This window comes from Sitophilus oryzae, unplaced genomic scaffold, assembly GCF_002938485.1.
Source record: "Sitophilus oryzae breed Bouriz unplaced genomic scaffold, Soryzae_2.0 scaffold_172_pilon_pilon, whole genome shotgun sequence".
Taxonomy (NCBI): Eukaryota; Metazoa; Arthropoda; class Insecta; order Coleoptera; family Curculionidae; genus Sitophilus; species Sitophilus oryzae.
The window spans coordinates 6,987,928-7,010,058 of NW_022146424.1; the positions used below are offsets into that span (position 1 = coordinate 6,987,928).

At 30.5% G+C, this 22,131-nt stretch overlaps 1 protein-coding gene across 1 annotated transcript in view; it reads left to right on the top strand.

The window, feature by feature from the left end:
- Positions 1–22,131, top strand: part of LOC115881544 (N-acetylglucosamine-6-sulfatase-like) — a 48,416-nt gene that overhangs the window by 8,663 nt on the left and 17,622 nt on the right. The window lies entirely within an intron of this gene.

Below are 22,131 nucleotides of genomic sequence, written 5' to 3' on the forward strand. Positions count from 1 at the left end.
CGCACGCTACACAACCAACTATTTTAGAGTGTTTTTCGATAAATCGCGATAGTGTCACTGTTAATTTAAGTTCTGCCACAATTTCCATCTATATTTACTACCTTTATACAACTATCAGTAGTAGAATAAATAATAAATAACATAAAGTAAGCTCCGTAAAGACTGACAAATCCACAAAATTTCAAATCAAATTCAAATGTGTCAAATGAATCGTCAAACAGAACTGTCAAGGATCCCCACCCTAGAGTCCTTTTTCCGCCCACCATGCATGAATACATGGATATCATTATGCTCCTTCCTTAGTCTTCTTATTCAAAGGTATCCTTCTATAAAAATCATCTGTTCATTGTCACTATAGAATGCGTCAATCAATCTTAATTTATGTCGTATACCAACATACCAAATCTCGTTTTTTATCTGAAAAAAATAAAATTTTATTTAGGGATGAGCCTAATCAAAAGTGGCTCACCCCTAAATAAAATTTTATATTTCAATAATCATATATTCAATGATAACTTCTAAATTCTATGATAACATTTTTTAGTAGAATTTAGATCACTTTTAGAATACGTAAAAGAAACATTATAAAAATAGAAACTTCATCACCGTCTCCTTTTTTAATTAAACATTTAAAACATAATATAGGTACTTATCCTTTCATGATCGATCCCAATATTGAAGTTAATTTGAAGTTACTAAATAGTATTAACAATAGATCTTTTAAGGATATAATAGTAATCTTAAATAATTATAATTAATAGTTATGACAAAGTTATCAATAATTGATTATCTGTTTTTCACGAGTTTTAGAAAAATGAAACAATACATTCTGAAGATAATTATATTTAAGTATGAATAACGGTAGTAAGATTATTTTTAAATTAATATAAATAATAGTATTATATAAATATTTAAAACGATTTAATCATCTGCTTAGTTAAAAAGCATTGATGCATGTTTAAAATATAAACAATGTAGGCACTTGATATTAGTTCTATTCTTCGATCTAAGTCTTAAGCTCCAATTATATCTCAATATCTGAAAAAAATATATTAATTTATTTGGATTTAGTTTTATATAAAATATTGAAAGAGTGAATTTAGCACGCAATGGAGTGATATATTTAATTTTATAAAGAAAATTAACACAAGATTTCTGCCAAAAATTAAGTCCGGTATTTTAAGTTAACGTCTCCTTTTTGCTGCTAAGGCTAACCTGGACAAGGCGTACTTTGTTAATGCAGAATCCGAACCGTGGACCTAGGTCATATCATTGCCGATTGCCTACCGAATTGATGAGTGTCTAACTGGACTTCACGGTCGAGATATTTGATCTCGTCCGGCCATGAACCGACGTGAATGAGCAGTGTGCGTCAATACAACACGTCGAAGTTTCCAGAGATTCACCCGTCCATCTACTCACATCGTCTAACGTCGCTTAACTTTGATGATCTATCTAGAACCAATGTTTCGACGTAGCTGGGCCGTTGTTCACTAAGATTTAATAATCTGTAACATGCATTTTCATTTATTTTAATATAATAATAATTTCTGTATATATTTTCTTTTTGGACATACGGTAAATGCTATGTAGTTTTCTGCAAAATCATCCAGTGGAAAAACCAAGTTTTAAATTTGTTAATTTTTTATGCAAAACATTTGGGTTGACTTTAAAAAAAAACATTAACATATTTAAGAGAAGAAACTGACGATTTGTTTAACTGAACTGATCCGTTTAATTAATTTTTCCTCTATACAGGGTCCGACAATGCTGCGTCGGGCATCTGTAGCTCCTAAAAATATTTGAATTTCTATAGGATGGCTCAAAAATGTGTGAGTGGATGGGGATGATTTTTTTAAATGGAACACCCTGTGTATTATTGAAGTTTTGGCTTCCTGTCAGATCACTTTACATAATACTAAAATATGAGTAAATATATCTCTATAGTTTCATAGATATTAATAAATAAATATAAAATATGTATTTTTTTACCTTCCTTAAAAAAATTATTTCAAATTGACACACATACATACATACAGCCATTACTCGCTGACGAGTATTTGACACACATCAGAAGATTGTCACGCAAGGCGTTTTCTTTCATGAGCTTGAGCTTTTCTGTGATTGAAAAGCCCGATACGTGATGCTTATGTTGCTCGGTACACTGCAAGTTTCGTTTTTGTACTCAAATCATGATTGTAGAAAACCCTGTCTTTTAATTTCCAGAATGCTCTTAAGGCGCTGCTGATTCTGTGCTGAATTTCAGAGTCAATAGTGGCTTTTTCCGAAATCAAACTGCCGAGGTAATTGAACTCCGCCACATATTCCAAGAGTTCTTCTCCGATTTTTATAGCGTTGTTGTGATCTTCCGGGGGAGTGCACATAATTTTAGTTTTGTCGATGTTTGGCTTAAGGCCCAAAGCCTCGTATGCCCAGGTATATGTGTTCAACATTTCTTGCAATTATTGTAACGTGTTTGCAACTAGAGCGCAGTCATCAGCGTATTGAAGTTCTGTGATGAATTTTGTACGTGTTTTTGCCCTGAGACTTTTTATGTTGAACAGACCGCCGTCGTATCTGTATCTAATGCCCAATCCTCTCTCCTGCAGTTTGCTGTCCACTATAATGAGCGCTCCCATGAATATGTTGAATAGGAGAGACATCAAGACACATCCCTGCCTAACTCCTGTATTTGTTAGAAATGGGTCGCTCAGTGATCCATGATGTGACACTTGACTTGTTGTTATTATGGAGGCTTTTACACACTGTAAGATATTTGTTGGGTACTCCGAACTTTTTCATAACGCACTCTCCTGAAATCAAAACTATATTAGGTATTTACTTTAGTTGGTCTATACTTACTTTGATATAAATATCGTAAATCATACGGGGTGTTGAAAAACGTATCTACGTATCTACGACAAACTTTCTAAAATATAAATTATTTTTCTTTGTATATTATTTCTATATTAGATGGAGAATTAAAAAAATAACATTTTTTATATTTATATGTAATAACATTTTTTATGATTTAAAGTATTTCAAAATGTTTAATGGTGTCGCAGATACAGGCAGTACCTATTATTTTAAATGGCTCTTTCGTAAAACACGAGAGAAAAATTCACTGGGTATCTTTGATAAAATTTTACTGTAAAAATGCCATATGAAATATAAAACCGCGAATATCTGCGAAACCGTTAAAAATTTTGAAATACTCTAAATAAAAAAAATATTTTTTAATTCTTGGTATATTGAAAAAATAATATATAGGGTGTTCCGTTAAAAAAAGTATATCCCGATCCACTCATTCTTTTTTGAGCCACCCTATAGAAATTAAAATATTTTCGTGAAATACATTCTAGTACATACTTTAGGTTTGCACTTTTTGTTCGCACAAAATTTTGAAGTTTCTTATTCTCGGAGCTACAGATAATCGACACACTTTTGTCGGACCCTGTATAATATGTCAAATTGTGAATGAAATAAATGTTCCTAACGGTAGATCTCCAATAGTTCCGCCTTCATTTAACATTGCAACTACTTCTTGTGTCATTATTATTATGAAATTACTAATTCTTTATGTTAATTTGTACATACACGGTTAAAATAGAAGATTGAGGTCGAAATCTTTTAACTTTCAAGGTAAACTTTAAATATCAGCGTAATAAAAACTTTATATTTGCTGAAGTGGTTGGGAAATTATAGAACTATTTATAACTTATAGAAGAAAAGTAAAAAATCATCCATAGAATAAATACAGTTCCGTAAAGTAACGTAATAAGACGGAAATCTAAGTTAAAGAATATGAAATTCATATTAATGATTGAAAAACCTAACAAATCCGTATTCTGAAATTTAGAATATTTATAACATGCTTTGAGAAATGTCTCGTAAATAAAACGACCTTAAACTCAAAGAAAAGGAAGTGTTTTAATTACTGATATACCGGGTGTTTTTACTTTTTCAGATAAAATAAACGAGATTTGGTATATTAGCAGAGTAAGTAGATCGCCGAGTAGCGACAGAAACTGTCGGCTCTTTTGATGTTGTGGGACCCAATTTTCTTTCTCTCTCTTTTCACGTGTTTGACAGATAGACTACGTATTTAACTGCTCAACTTATGAAGTGGTCCTATAAACATGGTATACACTGCTCATAATTTGAAGTGGAATTAATTATAAAGTTTTATACATATTTTTTTTGTTTTGTTTTATCCTTATTTCTAAATTTGAATGTATAAAATATCTTACAGCTAATAAATATTAAAAAAAACGATTCGTTGACTGAGGTATACTTGAAATAAAGTATATAGAGATATTTGATAAATGGCAACAGTGGAAAATTCGCTTCTTCATATGACAGATAACCTACTTATTTCGCGCAGCCGCAAAGAAAATTGAAAACGGGACTGTCACTACTCGTCGGTTTACTTACTCTGATATTAGAACATTACATAAATGAGGATTGATTAACGAATTCAAGGATTCTTGAGAAAATTGATTAGATTGTCTAATGATTTTCGTGACTTTCCTGGTCGGTTAATAAATTAAAATACCACTGCGTCTACATATTTTAAAAACAAAACAAAAAAACAAAAAAGCAAAAAAAAAAAATAAAAAAACAAAAAAAAATTAATAGATGTTGTTAAAAGAGTAGCAAGTCTGAAGTGGCTATAGATAGGACATGTCGCAAGACAAGATCCAGACCGATGGCCCAAAAAAGTCATCCTATGGAGACCTAGGAGAACAACAAGAACTGTGGGCAGACCAAAAAAGAGAAGGGTCGATGACGTCAGGGTAGTGACTGAAAGACAATGGATAAGATTGGCTGGAGATCGCGAAGCGTGGAAAAACCTAGAAGAGGCCTATTTCCAATACTGGATGGACCCAGGCTGAGAAAGAAGAAGAAGAAGAAGACCACTGCGTCTATAATTCAAACGGTAATCAGATACTCACAAATGAGTTTTTACTGCTAGACAAAGTTGTCTAACCAATTTGTTTAACGGTTCAGGAGATAATATATTTTCCCCCGTAGTCGAAAGAAAAAAAAACAAAAGTAGAAAAGGAAAAACTATTCAAACTGTTAAAATATCACTACTCAGAGGACATTGCACTTTAGTTTGGTTTGGTTAACTCCTACTAAATTGTAGTTACTTACTGTAGAAGTTCAAGTTTACTTGCAAAAAAAAGGGATTAGAATATAACTGAAACCCAAACTAGAAAGATTAGCTTTTTGCGCTGGTTTATTTGGAGACAGTAACGACCCTTGATTAAACAAGGGTAACGACCAATGATTGCCAGAAACCGTCTTCCGTAATAGTAAAAAGTTCAGGCAAAACATAGAAACGGAACAGAAAATCATAACCAAATAGACAAAAAAACGGAATACAGCTTTTTTTGTACCACGAGGGTTGTCTTTTATGTTTTGCATATAGAGACATAATAGGCGCATGTCAATATATTTTTACAATTTTCCAAGACAGTTGTTTCAACAAGAATGCTTTGTTGAGTTGGTTCATATATTCGTGATGCTTCTTGGACGAAAGGACCACATCAATCGATAAGTTTTCGTTGGTATTGAGAATTTAAACATGGACTGGTTAGTCTTAGTGACGATCCAAGAACAGGTCTACCAAAAACGGCTGTCACCCAAGAAAACGTCGATGATGTACGTAAGCTGATCGAAGAAAATCGACATGCCACATATCATGAAATTGAAGCATCATTGACCATTTCAAAGACCTCCATACAAAAATACTTGAAGAATTATCTCTAAAAAAATAGTTTCTCGTTGAATACCGCATCTGTTAACGGAAGAACAGAAAGTAATTAGTGTGATTAGTCAAAAAACTCTATATCTACCGGTTTAACGCAAGAATCTCAAATAATATATGTATAGAGTATTTTCAGTGGTGATGAATCCTTCAATTACTCTTATGAACCCGAAAATAAACGTCAATCGGTTCTTTGTGTTTTTCGTAATGAACGACAATCGTCGAAAGTTATTGTCCGTTCTCGAATTGTTTCCAAAAAGATGGTTGTCTCAAAAGCAGGTCAAATAGCATTCCTCTGCTAGTTCAAAGATCTGTTACTGATGATTGGTACATATATATTTGTCTGCCGGAAGTAATTTTTGAGTTTCAAAAAACCAACTCTCAACTATATGAATAATTCTAAATACCTAACTAATCACCCTAAATTTGGGGTGATGAACTCATACAATTTCTGTTATCTATTTTTAATACACCTTACCTTCAAAAGTAAAACTTATATAAATGCTATTAAAGAAACAATCTCAGTGGCGGGTACCGAGGGGGGGCACATGGGGCCCGGGATCCCCCTAAAATCTGTAAATTGTGTTAAATATTTGGTCTTTTTATTAAAAATGACGCCCTAAAAAGCATATAACATTAACAAAAAAATAATATAAATTAAAAAAATTAAATATTCTACATCACTTTTTATTTTGGGCCCCCCCTAAAATAAATTCCTGTATCCGCCCCTGAACAATCTGCTACTAAAGTGACAGCGAAAAACGTTCAACACTTAATGCTTTATCGAGTAATTGTTTTATAGAAATATAAACAAATTTTTGTGACCTGAAGGCATTCCTGGTAATTTTTTACTTTGTTTTAATAAGTATCTTTGACTAAGAAGACTAAGGAAGGAGCGTATCAAAAATCTTAGGTCCACCTCATGGGCCTCATGAGGGGACCAACTCCAATCATGGGCCTCAAATATGACCGACTTAAATTCCGGTTTATCAGTGCCGTTCTAATTTTATTTAAAAAATGTAAAACTATGATGTAGGGTAGACGTGGGGTAGACTCAATAATATGTTGTTAAATGTTGGTAGTTATTAAAATTGTTACAAAAATATATAATTCTAATAAAAATAGATAAGTTATAATAAGTATTTATTAACACAAACATCCGATACGCTACTGAAGCAGGTAAGTCAAATTAACGTATCTAAATTCTTTGACATCTGATCTTTGACAAGTAGTAAATAAAGGCTAAAATGCAAGAAAAATATATAATTTAGTTAATTTAAGTGAATTTCATAAATTATCGGTTTACTACACGTATGTATATTATATAGTCACTTACTAGCGAAAAGTTGTTCCATTATTTCACTCCATTTTCACCTAGATCTACCGCACGCTACACAACCAACTATTTTAGAGTCTTTTTCGATAAATCGCGATAGTGTCACTGTTAATTTAATCTCTGCCACAATTTCCATCTAGATTTACTACCTTTATACAACTATCAGTATTAGAATAAATAATAAATAACATAAAATAAGCTCCGTAAAGACTGACAAATCCACAAAATTTCAAATCAAATTCAAATGTGTCAAATGAATCGTCAAACAGAACTGTCAAGGATCCCCACCCTAGAGTGCTTTTTCCGCCCACTATGCATGAATACATGGATAGCATTATGCTCCTTCCTTAGTCTTCTTATTCAAAGATAAGTACGGATATTTTACTGCTAAAATAACACATTTTTTAAATTCGAATTTAAATTTGGATTTTCGTATTTTTATGGGCCGCAACACTGTACAGCGCCTTCTGAAGGTACCAGCGCAATTTTGAAGGTACCAACCATCGAATCCGAACTAATTTTAAGGGGTGCAAAAATGCATTTCTCTTCGTGGAGAATACGAAAACTACTTTGAAAAACGATAGAATTTAAGAGTTATTTACTATTTTTTTTCTACCTCTATATGCAAAATATAAGAAACAATCTTATTAGCAGGAAAAAATGAGGAGTTTCGTGCTCTTGAAATCGATCCACCTTGAATCTAAACTATCATCATTGATAACCGTATCAGCGAGCACCGGGTTGAAAGTCAATCGACCTGCAGATGTGCACCAGCAGGAATCAGGAGGAGGGGGACAGCAATTTACGTACCGCTGTAACAAGAGCAACAACAGCAGGCAGCGGTACTACCGCGTGTTTGTTATGCCGGCCAAACAAAACTTGGCGCTCGCCAGCCGTCATGGTAGTAGCCAAGAAACAGCGACGCGCTCCAAAACAATTCATTATCCCCACCCCCACCACTTTTTTCTGACAAAAAACTTATCGCCATATATCGTTTATATTATATAAATTTCCTGGTTCTGTTACAACTTTTTTTGTTAATCGTCCACAAGCCTCGGAAAAACTTTCGACGATTTTTTGGATTAGTGTTAGTTTTTTTAATTTTTTTAATTGTGTCTTCTTTTATTATTGTGTTATTAGGTGAGTTTAATTTATTATTTATTTAGGTTATTATTAATTTTCTTTTACTGTATCTTCCTTGTTTGAATTTAACGTAGTGTTTTTTGTGGATTTTCGTTATTTTTATTACATTTTTAGTTACTTTTTTTATTTTTTATTTTAATCTATTATTTAATTTTATTAATAATTTTACTACAATATTTCCCGGAAGTTATGTTTCTAAACTTTCTATTTTTTTTAATTTAGTTTTGCAAGTAGTTATTATTTAGTTACGTTTTTTTAATTAGTTTAGATATTTTAATAGTGTTTTTTAATTTGTTGTATTTTTCATTATTTTAAGTCTGATTACAAAATATATCTATACAGGATAAGTTGTGTGCACATATTTTCAGGGTTAGTAGATCTCGAAAGAAGAAATATTTTTTCTTTTTACTGTTTTTCAAACAGGTGTCAAAAAAGCTGAGTTATTTTACATTGAAAATAAAAGAAATGTTTTTAATAAAACTGTGCTTAAATTTTTTCAGAACAATTATTATATTCTTTTCTGTGGTTTCGTTCCTCTAAATTTAATTTCCTTCCTGTGTTGCCAAGTTGCCATGTTATCAAGTTATAATGTTTTTTAACGATAAATCCAAAAAATATTTCGAAAAATACAAAATCTTCACAATTTTTGGCGAAAAAACCTCACAGAAATAAAACTATGTGCATTGTGCATCAATTTAAGACCAATCTATATGTATCTTAAATCAAATACATTGGATTAATATCATTATAATTTTGTTTCTAGTCTTCTTCTGTACATATTTTCTTAAATATTTATATTTTATATAATAAGAAATTTTGTTATAATTTTTGATTTTTGTGATATTTAGGCTTTTCTTATTTTAATAAAAAAATAATTTAATTTAAATGGGAGGTATTTAAAATTAAAATAAAATTAGAGATAGATTATATTATTATTAGTAACTACAATTTTATTACACTACATTAAAAATCTAATACCAACCAGAGAATAAAGAAACAATCTTAACACTTTATTAACATAAACCTTCATTACATCTAAGGTCAGAGATATGTATGTTCTTTAATATGAAATTGCAGTGGTCAAGACACAATTAACAATACAGAAAATAAACTGCTTTCTTTTCAACACTATTTTAAAAAGAAACAAATATTTTTCACTTAGTTTATTTTTAGTGTTATTATTTTTTAAAATATATATAAAGAAATGTTGAATGAAATATGTTTTGGAAAGTTAATAATTTGTTTACTGACAGAATGCATCCATCGTTAACCATGCAGCGTAATAATAATGTTTTTATTTTCATTAATTTTACATTAGTTTACATTTCAGTTTATTTAATGATAATTTTTAAGATTATATCAGGCCATTTATTGCATGCAAGTGTTCTTAACTGATTTGTGTACAACACAGTAAATCACAAAAATTGTTTATTTATTTATTATGGACCCATATAATGCACGTTTTTAAATACTTCTTTATATAATAAGGTTGGGAAAATCATTATTCCGCACGACAAACGGATATTTCTTCATTGAAAAAGACCTGTGAAAGAAATTATTGTTTCCCAACATTTCTAATGCAAGATTTTTTTTGTAATGTTGACCTAAATATGATTTTAATAGAAAACTTAGAAAATGCAATACATTTTTTAATAAATTGTGAATTTCTAATTTGTTACCTAATTAATAAAATATAAATAAACCTTTCATTATAGTATACGTTTCTACTTATTATCCTATAGACATAGATGTACTATGTCTATAGGACTTTCATTCAATCCATTTAGGCCTGGGTTTCCATACGTCCGGATTTACCCGGACATGTCCGGATTTGGAAAAGCGTTCGGGAAACTGACCGCAAAAACAATTATTCAACTTAGTAAGATATTTTGCCCAGTTACAGTTGAATTAATTTCTCAGTAATTTTGTTGAATATTTTAGTTTCTACGATGCTATAGCTTTACTTAACCGACGCATGTTCGTAAGAACCCATTTCTATACTTTGGCGCTCAAATTTTTCGCTTTTGGTGCACTCCTGGAAAGTTATTTTTTCCGTTATATTTTGTTTATTCCGGGGCTGTTATTTGCGTTCTATAAAACTTCATAAATAAATTTATAGTTTCCTTTTTGCGACGTCCGGATTTTGATCTGATTTCAGAGTTCATTTGTCCGGATTTCTGAGTTCACTTATCCGGAATTTTCAAAAGCCTTTATGGTAACCCTAATTTAGGCACATAACTAGGTTTTCCATAAAAGCTTTTGGTAATTCCCGACAAGTGAACTCAGAAACTGAACAAAATCCGGCTGTCGCAAAAAAAGAAACTACTAAATTTATTTATTAACTTTTATAGGACTTTTAAATATAAACCAAAAAACATTCACTTTCAGGAGTGCATCAAAGTAAAAATTAAAGCGCCAAAATAGAAATACTACTGGGCATAGACTTAAAATAAAATATAGACTACACTATTTACATCTCAACGCGGACAGACAATATTTTTTGTACACATGTTTACTTCTGGGTACAGTCGACCGAGCCTTCCTCATCCAGCCTATGTTGTCACGTCTTTAATATTATCAATATTTTTTTCTTGTTATACACATATATTGAGATATTAATACTACAGTTTAATAAAGTAGGTTTTAATATTCCATAGATGTATTAAATAGTCCTTATACTACTAAATTATAAGTCGGATACTGTTTAAAAAGGATAAGTTCTTTACAATATGATAACACCGATTAGAGGCGAGGGAGCCTATTCATTCATTTATTACCTTGTAGTACGCGTGGCAAGTGTGCGGTAAAGCTTTGATGCCGCTATGTCCCCGGCTGTATTAACGCATTTTCTTAGTTTGTAGTCCTTAAGTGTTTATTTTATTGACTTTTTCTGTTCAAGAACTATAAAATATGGTTCGCCAGTGCCAAATTTGCAAGAAATTTGACTTAAATAATCCATTTAAGTCTTGAAACGACTTTCGACCGGTAGACAACTCTCAATTTGCCCATTGGGAGCCAGTGGCGTTGTTGTAGAAAGGCGCTTATTTAGATAATATTTTAGTAAAATGTAAAATCTGAATTTTTTCTCATTACATTATTTACTTACTTACATTGTAACAAAGTCATAATTATAACCCTGTTAATAATTAATAATGATTTTATTAAAAATATGGTTTATTCTAAAATTATCTTGAGCATATAAAATAACATACAAGAATTTTAAATTGATATTACATTATGAAACAATATTTTTTAATATACCGGGTCGTCTCAAAAGTGGCTCACCCCCTATAACTTTTTTATTTTTTCAGATAAAAAAAACAGATTTGTATGTTATAGGTATATGACATAAATTAGGATTTATTGATGTATTCAGTTGTTTTTGGTCTCTTCCTGTTTCACCGAAATGATTACATCTTTTTATTTTTAAAGGCAACCTCGGTATATTGCTACTTTATTCGATAAAAAATGACACTCTGAATAGAATGACATATCATATGTCAACTTTTGACATTGTCGCTGAAAAACAAATCGTATTTTAAATTTCAATCCAGGGTGCCATGGTGTTGTTAAAAACACTAAGTTTTAATCAAGGAGCCTTGGAAAAATAGTTTTGATCGTCTAATAGGTTTCGTGTCTTGTCTAAGTCGGTTAAAATATGTACAAATCGTATTTTTAATCATACATATGTCAATTTTTTCAAATGGAACAAGGGTGACTCATTAGCATATTTGGAAAAAGCATTTTTTTATGAATATATGATACCACACACTTGGTATTTCGAGTCAAATTGTCGTTATGAACCGCGTGTTACAATTACAATTAAACCATATGCGAAAATGTCAAAGTTGACATATGATATGTCATTCCATTCAGAGTGTCATTTTCTATCGAATAAAGTAGAAATATACCGAGGGTGCCGTTTAAAAATTAAAAGTTATAGTCATTTCCGGTGAAACAGGAAGTGACCAAAAACAATTGAATGCGTCAATCAATCCTAATTTATTTCATATACTAACATACTAAATCTTGTTTTTTTTATTTGAAAATATAAAAAAATTATGGGGATGAGCCACTTTTGAGACGCACCCGGTATAATAAAGACAGTACCGAGTTATAAATGTAGTTTTTATTTTATCCACTTCCTATCACCTTCCTTGCTTTAATGGAACAGATTTATGTTTGCTCTAATTTACATAATAAGACATCACTTAACCAGAAAAAAAATTACAACAATCATATTTTTTTTCTCTCCCTGTTGCCGATTCTATTATATCTGTGGAATAGATCCTGTTTTGATTAATATTAGGGGTTGTAAATGTTTGACTAAAATTAATAATTTATTATTAATTTCAAAAATTACCTAATTTCGATGATAAAATTTCTTCTATAACGTGTATTTTATTATTTTTATCCTTTTTGGACTCTAAATTGTTTTTTCTAAACTTTTATTTAAAAAATCTTAATAAAATATAAAAAAGTTTAAATACGATATATTTTTAATTTAATTATAGCTTCATTAAAATAAAAAAATTACCCGGCTATGATACGGAGAGTTCAGGTGTACTTGAGAAACGAAAGACAGTGTTGTGTTTCTCGGCAGAGTCGTCAGGGAACGACCGTTACGACAGACACAACCTATCTATCGCTCGTGTCGCACTCGTTATAACCTAAAACAATAACACAACAATAACAAGACAGTGTCTGACCGCATGTTCCAGCTATTTATGAATGAGATCTCAGTCTATATTTTATTATTTAAGTCTATGGTACTGGGTACTTTCGAACATGCGTCGAGTTAAGTAGAGCATCGTAGAGACTAAAATATTCAACAAAGTCACTGAGAAATTAATTCAACTATAACTGCCAATACACTCTTTTGGCAATAAATAATTTGCCTTTTAATTTCAAGTAAAATATGTTTTAACACTCCCAAGAATTACTAATATATTTCTACCGCAACTTATCATAACCTCTATATAAATAATAATATTTATAATTCGCAACTTATTTAAAAGGTAATCTTGTAAGATAACCTAGTTTAAAATAACCAGTACAATAGAAATAATATATTATAGGTTTACTCACCTTTAAATAAATAAAGAAAATAAAATTTCCTAGATTTTATTAAAAACAAAAATATTTTCGCTGTTAATATTTACAAAAATATTAAAACCTTTATTAAATTCCGGGTGGTAAATAATAAAAAAAAGGTATTTGTATATTTTATTAGAATTGAGTTACGTACAATAAATTTACCAGACAATATAAATTTATTGTGGATTGTTGTTGTGTTAAAAAAAAATAAACAGGAATTTCACAGATTTAATCAAAACCCAAAATATTTTCGTTACCATATTGACAAAATGTTAAAACTTTTATTAAAAATTAAATTCTGGTTAGCGATTCATAAAGGTATTTACTATACCGGGTGCGACTCAAAAGTGGCTTACCCCTATAACTTTTTATTTTTTGGTAAAAAAACAAGATTTCGTATGTTAGTATATGACATAAATTAGGATTCAAAATTAGTGTTTTTTAACATTTAACCATGGCACTCTAGATTGAAATTTGAAATACGATTTTTTTTAAGCAAAAATGTCAAAAGTTGACGTATGATATGCCATTCTATTCAGAGTGTCAATTTCTATCGAATAAAGTAAAAAATATACCAAGGGTGCCATTTGAAAATCAAAAGTTGTAGTCATTTCTGGTGAAACAGAAAGTGACCAAAAACAATTGAATACGTCAATCAATCCTAATTTATGTTATATACTAAAACACCAAATCTCGTTTTTTTATCTGAAAAATGAAAAAAGTTATTGTGGTGAGCCACTTTTGAGATGCAACCGGTATGTAAGCTGTATATTGTGATTTTGGTTCACCTTCTGTTAGCAAATCATTTAGTGTTAATTTGAAAACTTTATAATATATGAAAAATTTAACTTATTTAACTAAACATTCAACTACCCATTTTTTTGTCACATTTTGATTATCATCCTGTCTAGTACATGTATAATTTCATTTTATATACCATTTTGTATTAATATGATTAAGTATGGCATTACAGTAAATAGGTTAATGAAAATAAGGTTTATATTTAGGTTATCAGCTCATGAAATAGCACATACATTCCTCTTTAAATAGAATGGCTGGAAATTGATAAAATAACTGTGCCAATAATCAAAATAAAACCATTTTCCCAAGATTCACTTTATTTTTTCATTAACTATTTTTTTTCTGCAAATTCTTTATAAATGTAAACTTTTGTAAACAAATAAAACTGAGAAAAATCCCGAATTATCATATAGAACTGATTTATTTAATGATATAATTGAATCCCTATTATTATTGTGTTGTAAATTACAGTTTATAACAATTTTAATGCTCTTAAAACATAGCTATTATTTAATTATACGGAAATTAAACATTTTCCCTCTTTACTCCATTCAAATATGCTATTCGTAACCTTGATGGTTAATTGTGGAACACGAAAAGAAAGCATTCTTATGTGCATATTAAAAATATATGTTTACATTCTTTTCTTTATGTTTCAGATCAACAAATAAACATGCTGAAAAAATTGGAAAAATTTTGGGAGTTCGGTATAGGTCGAATGGTGAGTACTTTAGAATTGACGTCAGAAAACAACTAATCATATTAAATTTAACATGACAAACTACTATATCATAATTAGCATTTTGTATAAGCATATCATTATATATTAGTAAAATCCTTGTAAATTATACATTAAAAAAGAAAATGGTTCCCTTTTGAGTTATAACTCATCATACAGTCTCAGGGCTTTGACGAATGACAGTATCTGGAAACGGTTTTACAGAGATTAGTTTTCCATCTCCGATATCAGTCGTACCAATGTTTATAGCACGAATGGTTGCCGTATGGTTGCCGTCTTGGCGCACGATATATATGAGGTGTTCTGATGTTTCCCATTTTCCCACAGGATCTGCATTCGCCGTTGTTTCTTAACTTTAATCTGTGGCTTTAATTTACGGAGGTCTTCATTGAGGAGACAGTGTTCTGTTAAAAACGCCGTGAGAATTCGTAGATTGTTCTCTCGATTGTTCTTATTTAATAAAGAAAAATGTTTGACCGGGTGCGTCTCAAAAGTGGCTTATCCCTATCCCTATTACTTTTAATTTTTCAAATAAAAAACGGGATTTGGTACGTTAGTATATGACATAAATCAAGATTGATTGACGTATTCAATTGTTTTTGGTCACTTTCTGTTTTACCGGAACTGACTACAAATTTTGATTTTTTTAAATGACACCTTCGGTATATTTCTACCTTTGAATAACAAGACTAAAAGAAGGAGCATATCAAAATCTTAGGTCCACCGCGATGGGCCTCAAATATGGCCGACTTGAATTCCGGTTTGTCAGTGCCGTTCTAATTTTATTTAAAAATGTAAAACTATGATGTAGGGTAGACGTGGGGTAGACTAAATAATTTTTTTTATTTTACGTTGTGAATAAATGTTGGTAGTTATTAAAATTGTTATAAAATATAAAATTCTAATAAAATAGTTAAGTTATAATAATTGTTTATAACCATAAACATCCGATACGCTACTGAAGCAGATAAGTCAAATTGACGTATCTAAATTCTTTGACAAGTAGTAAATAAAAGCAAAAATGCAAGAAAAATATATAATTAGTTAATTTAAGTGAATTTCCTAAATAATCGGTTTACTACACGTATGTATATTATATAGTCACTTACTAGCGAAAAGTTGTTTCACTCAATTTTTGCCGAGATCTACCGCACGCTAAACAACCAACTATTTTAGAGTCTTTTTCGATAAATCGCGATAGTGTCACTGTTAATTTATGTTCTGCCACAATTTCCATCTAGATTTACTACCTTTATACAACTATCAGTAGTAGAATAAATAATAAATAACATAAAATAAGCTCCGTAAAGACTGACAAATCAACAAAATTTCAAATCAAATTCAAATGTGTCAAATGAATCGTCAAACAGAACTGTCAAGGATCCCCACCCTAGAGAGCTTTTATGGTGGCTTTTCCGCCCACCATGCATGAATACATGGATAGCATTTGCTCCTTCCTTAGTCTTCTTATTCAAAGGTTTCTACTTATTCGATAGAAAATGACACTCTCAATAGAATGACATATCACATGTCAACTTTGGCATTTTCGCATATGGTTTATTTCAAATTGTAACATGCGGTTCATAACAACAATTTGACTCGAAATACCAAGTGTGTGATACCAAATTATTCGCCAAAAAAATGTTTTTTCCAAATATGCTAATGAGCCACCCTCGTTCTATGCGAGAAAAATGAAATATGATTAAAAATACGATTTGCGCATCTTCTAAACGGGCAGGATAAACACGAAAAACATTAGACAATCAAATCTACTTTTTCCCAAGACTCCTTGATTAAAATTAGTGTTTTTAACACAGCTTACACAATAGCACTATAGATTAAAATTAAACATCTGTTTTTTAAGTGAAAATGTCAAAAGTTGACATATATGATACGTTATTCTGTTCAGAGTGTCATTTTCTATCGAATAAAGTAAAAATATACAGATAGTGCCATTTAAAATTCAAAATTTGTAGTCATTTCCGGTAAAACAGGCAGTGACCAAAACAATAATTGAATACGTCAATTATTCCTAATTTATGTCACTAACATACCAAATCTCGCTTTTTTATCTGAAAAAAATAAAAATTGGGGAGAGGGGTGAGCCACTTTTGAGACGCACCCAGTATACATGTTTTAGTAGATATAAAGTTGTATTACAAATTGTAGTTTCTTAATTATTTTGTGTTTTAGTTAAAGAATTCATTAATTTCTGTTAAAACAAGCAAGATTTTGAAATATAGAAAATCTACGTAGTATCGCATAACAACAAACAGTCTTCTAAACTTAGTTTTCATTTAGCACGAGATTAACGTTGTTTTCGATCACCTCATTATCTTAAGTATGTAAATAATCTCAGAGCGTCTTAAGTTAAATAGTTTTTTTCTTTTTTTAGTCGTTTGGAAACAGAAGCAGACAATGTAAATTAATTAAAAACATTTTCCCGTCTTTGTTATTCACATTTCTTTAGAACAGCACGAGTATGTTTTATATTTCTACAATAGTTGACAAGTTACAAATGAAAATATTTATATTTTATATAGGTATTTAAAATAATAACATATAAGCCATATCAATTAAACTTTTAGTTACGTAATCGAGGGCGCGCTTTTTAAATTCATTGTTGCCAAGCATGGACATATTCGACGCCGGGCTGACTAACTGGAATTTAAATTTCCCGCTGGGGATTCAGGTCGTAGCTCTGCTGTAAAAATGTCAAGTTGCCACATTTGTTTATTTATTTCCTGACATTGTCATTCGTTTTGACACTTTAGTTTTGTATTACGGGTTTTTGGTTTAAATGAATTGTGTTATGATATCTTAAGCCTAAAAAAATACTAGCAGACCTTGCAGTCGAACATTGTTCTGTTTAGGACTTCTTTTAGTGCGAAGTGTACAAGATAACTTCATTTCCGTTGCAAAATACTCATCGCAACCTTACTAAAATATTTTGAACAGGAAGTAGTCCTTTAAGTGCCGTTAAGGAGGCATGATACAAAGAAAACAAGGTATGATACTGCGCAGGTTGGTCACTACGTCACAGGTGATATCGACACCATTGGTCGGCACACTCGCAAGGCACATCGGCACACAAGCGCGCCAATTTCAAATCGTCAAACTGATGGCACATAATAAATATGAAAATTACTTTTTCAATGTCAAACTCAATAATTTCACATAACTTTTAGTTTATGTCCTAATTCTTCCCTCTTTTAGGTCTTTTTTATATTAGTGACAATTGAACAATATGGATTTTTTTGTATGGCGTAGTGACGTCACAGGTGATATGGGTAAACTGAACGAAATTAGAACCCCGCTATCGATGATACCTTGTTTTTTTTATATTATGTTAAGGAGGTGGGTTTCGTGATGTAAATATACAGGGTGGTCCGAACTGTATTCTGGAAACTTCGGCAGCATATTTTGCAGATAAAAATAAGTAAAAAAGTTCGTATAAATGTATGTTCTAAAATGCTTACTTTCAGAGATACAGGGTGTAGAAGTTTCATTTTTATTTCGATTTTTTCTAAATAATTTCTAAAGTAACGTCAATATTGGAATGAAAATTGGTGTCTGGGAGTTTTTTGACATGAGAAATTTGATTTTGATGTCATTATGATTCCTACTAGTAGAGGGCGCCATCTACATGTATTTTAACTGCTTTAAAGCGTAATAACTTTTTGTCCGTACCTGTATAAAACTACCGAAGTCAAAAATATACATCTCTGTGACTTCTTACGTAAAAAGTATCTCTTTGTAAAAATCGCTACGAGCAACCGTTCTTAAGGTATTTAGAATTGACGAAAAATAAACATATGTTGAGTAGATATTTATTTCACTGAAATAATAAATTTGGGAAATCTTTATTTTTTTAAATTAATCATAAATTTTTCTGCAAAAAATCATGATAAAACAGTTTTTTGTACTTTTGGCACAAAAACATTTTCAAATTATGATTTCAGTTTAATAACTATTTAGTTAACATGTTTAATTTAATGTCAATGATGACAGGTATTGATAATTTCGATTCCAAATATCTCGAAAACCACTACTCGTAGCGATTTTTACCAAGAGACCATTTCTACGTAAAAAATTCACTTAAATATATATTTTTACTTAGTAGTTTTATACAGGTACGGACGAAAATTTATTACTCTTCAAACCAGTTAAAAAATATGGAGGTGGCGCCCTCTACTAGTAGGAGTCATATTGACATCAAAATCAAATTTCTCATGTCAAAAAACTCCCAAGCACCAATTTTCATCAAATATTGACGTTACTTGAGAAATTATTTGGGAAAAATCGAAAATGAAATGAAACTTCTACACCCTGTTGTCGTGATCTGGATTGACCACCGTCGTCCAATCTTGTAGTCGCTGCCACCAAATGTTGTAGTTCTCTATTTGACTCGTATCACCACTTGTTGGGAATGTTATTCTTTATTTTTTTATAATTAAATTCTTACTAAGTTGTTATTACTTTTTTATTTTTTAAACTTTTAATACAAAATATAAATTTAGCAGTATTACGTCTATGAAAAATTTTTATGAATGTCCCCGGTCCCTTCTGTGACCGTGCTTTTTATGAGAATGCCCTCTCCGAAAATCCACGGGCGTACCTACTATTTCTTAATAATATTTTCAGGTAGGTTTGCAAAGGGACAAACATGACCATTTCTTAAGTAAATAGAAACCAGACATCGCGTCTGAAAGTAAACGAATTACAAAGGAAAACTAAAATGATGCAACTTTTATGACTATTTCTTCCAAATTTCATCTTAAGGTAATGGTTCTGTTTATTTGCATCACCCATCTTTCTGAGAAGAATAATAATGTTGATGGTATTTTTCGTACCTTAAATTCTTTAGGCATAGCCGTAGAATAAGGGTAAAAATAATATTTTATACAATTTGTCGAATATACATATACATATAACCATATTAAATGTATGTTCACAACACCTCCCCCCTTAATGAGAGATTTCATGAGGTGAAAGTGATATGAAATCTCAAAACAAATGTTTATATAATTAATTAGTATAACTCAGATGGAAATGAATAAAAGTACATATATAAAAGTATTATACAAGTCTTAACTACTAATTATAACTAACTTACATTCTAACTTAACTAACATTTTTTTTTATAACTATTGCAGATTTAAAAATGTATCAAATGCGGAAATTATTTTTCTTTTAATGGTCGCCTTGATGGTACATACCCAATGGGTCTGCGCGAGGGCGCCTGTAAATTAACATTCTCTTCTTCGGAGTTTTCATAGTTACCTACATTTTCAGAGTTTTGGCTAATATTACGATTATAATGAGCAACATATCTATCACTATTTCTAGAAGATGGTTCCACAGACTGATTAACTCTAATGCATAAGTTTGGAATAATTCCGCAACAGGCTGTCTTGTTAGTACATTTTGTATACAATTTATAAATAATAAAAATAATAGCAAGAAGAGCTAAGATATAGGCAATTACAGATGCTGGAAATGTATAATTGTTTACAAGTTTCCTTTTTAGAATTTCATCACCTAACTTTTCAATATCTTCTAGCTTATGGCTCGCTACATTAAGTTCGGGGATGTGCTTTGTTAATTTCCTATAATGTTCGTTGAGAAATATTTCACTAATGTTTATTTTTTCTTCCTTTATCCTTTCGCAACAATTATCACTAATGTCGAATGGTGGAATAAAATCACTTGAAATATTGGACTGGACTGTATTTCCATGAGGGATTAGCATTGATGATGCGCTATAAGCTTTACATTGTTTACCTATAGTGACACTACCGCAATTTTTTAGTATTACATCTACGTGATTTTTTTTATTATTACATGATATCGTAAGAGTTTCTGGATGAGGAACTGCAAATAACCAAGTGTTACTGGTAATTATTATAAAATAAATTAACCCTAAAACAAAAATATATATACTAATAATAAGCTAATTAAAATTTATTAATTCTAGTTTTTATAATCTATATATACTGATTATGTTTAGTTTTAATAATAAAAATATTTTTTAATCTATTTGCATGAATAGTTTGTTTATTTTCCTTTTTGAATTGTATAATTTACATCTGATTTTTTTTTATAATGGTATATGGACCAATCCATAAGGCGGAAAGTTTTTTACTTCTGCCACGTCGAACTGATTCGTCGTAAAGTAACACTTTGTCACCAATTTCGAATATTCTGGTATAACTGTTTTTATCGTAATTATTTTTTGATATGTTTTTACATTTTAATAAGTTTTCTTTAGCTAATTGATTAGAATGTTGCATTTTTTGTTTAAGATTGTTTATGAAATCATCATAAGTATAATTGACTTTAGGTGGTTGTTTAACTGATGTTGGTAATGTAGGAATATGTCCGAATAAAAGTTCAAATGGAGAAAATTGTGTAGCAGTGTGAGGTGTAGTATTATATGTAAATGTTGCATAGGGAATCCAATTATCCCAGTCTGTTTGAGATGTCTTAATGAAGTGTCTTAAATATTCTTCTAGAACTTTATGAGAGCGTTCTAGTGCTCCGTTTGACTCTGGGTGATAACTTGTTGTTTGGATCTTTTTTATCTTTAAAAACTTGCAAGTACTTTTAAAAATATCACTTAAAAAATTTGACCCCTGATCTGTGACTAGCATGTCAGGTATTCCGTAAATGCATATAATATTCGTTACAAAATGATGCGCTACAGTTACAGCTTCTTGATTTCTCATAGGTATATTAATTATATATTTTGTTAAATCATCCTGAAAGGTTAATATGTATTTGTGACCATTTTCGGTTTCTGGTAGTGGTCCAACTATATCTAAAAAACATTTTTCGAACGGTTTTGATGCCGTGGTCGTAATTACCATAGGCATTTTTGTTTTTCGAGACTGTTTATTTTTTTGACAAAGTTCACATTTTTTTATAAACTCTTTTATGTCTTTTTTCATACCTTTCCATGTATATAATTGAGATAATTTTTTATATGTGCGGGATGACCCTTGATGACCTCCTAATGGACAATTGTGATTTTCATTTAATAATACAACTTTTTCAGCATCTGAGGGGTTGATAAGACTGTTGTTAAATATTGTAATTTCTGAATAGAGGTCTTTAAAAATATATCTTATCATAGGAAGAACGATTTCCCATTTGACTAATGAGTTGTAATGATATTTTATAAATGATAGTTCGGTTTTTTCGTTGGATATAATATTTCGTAAAGTTAGTAAGCAAGACCAA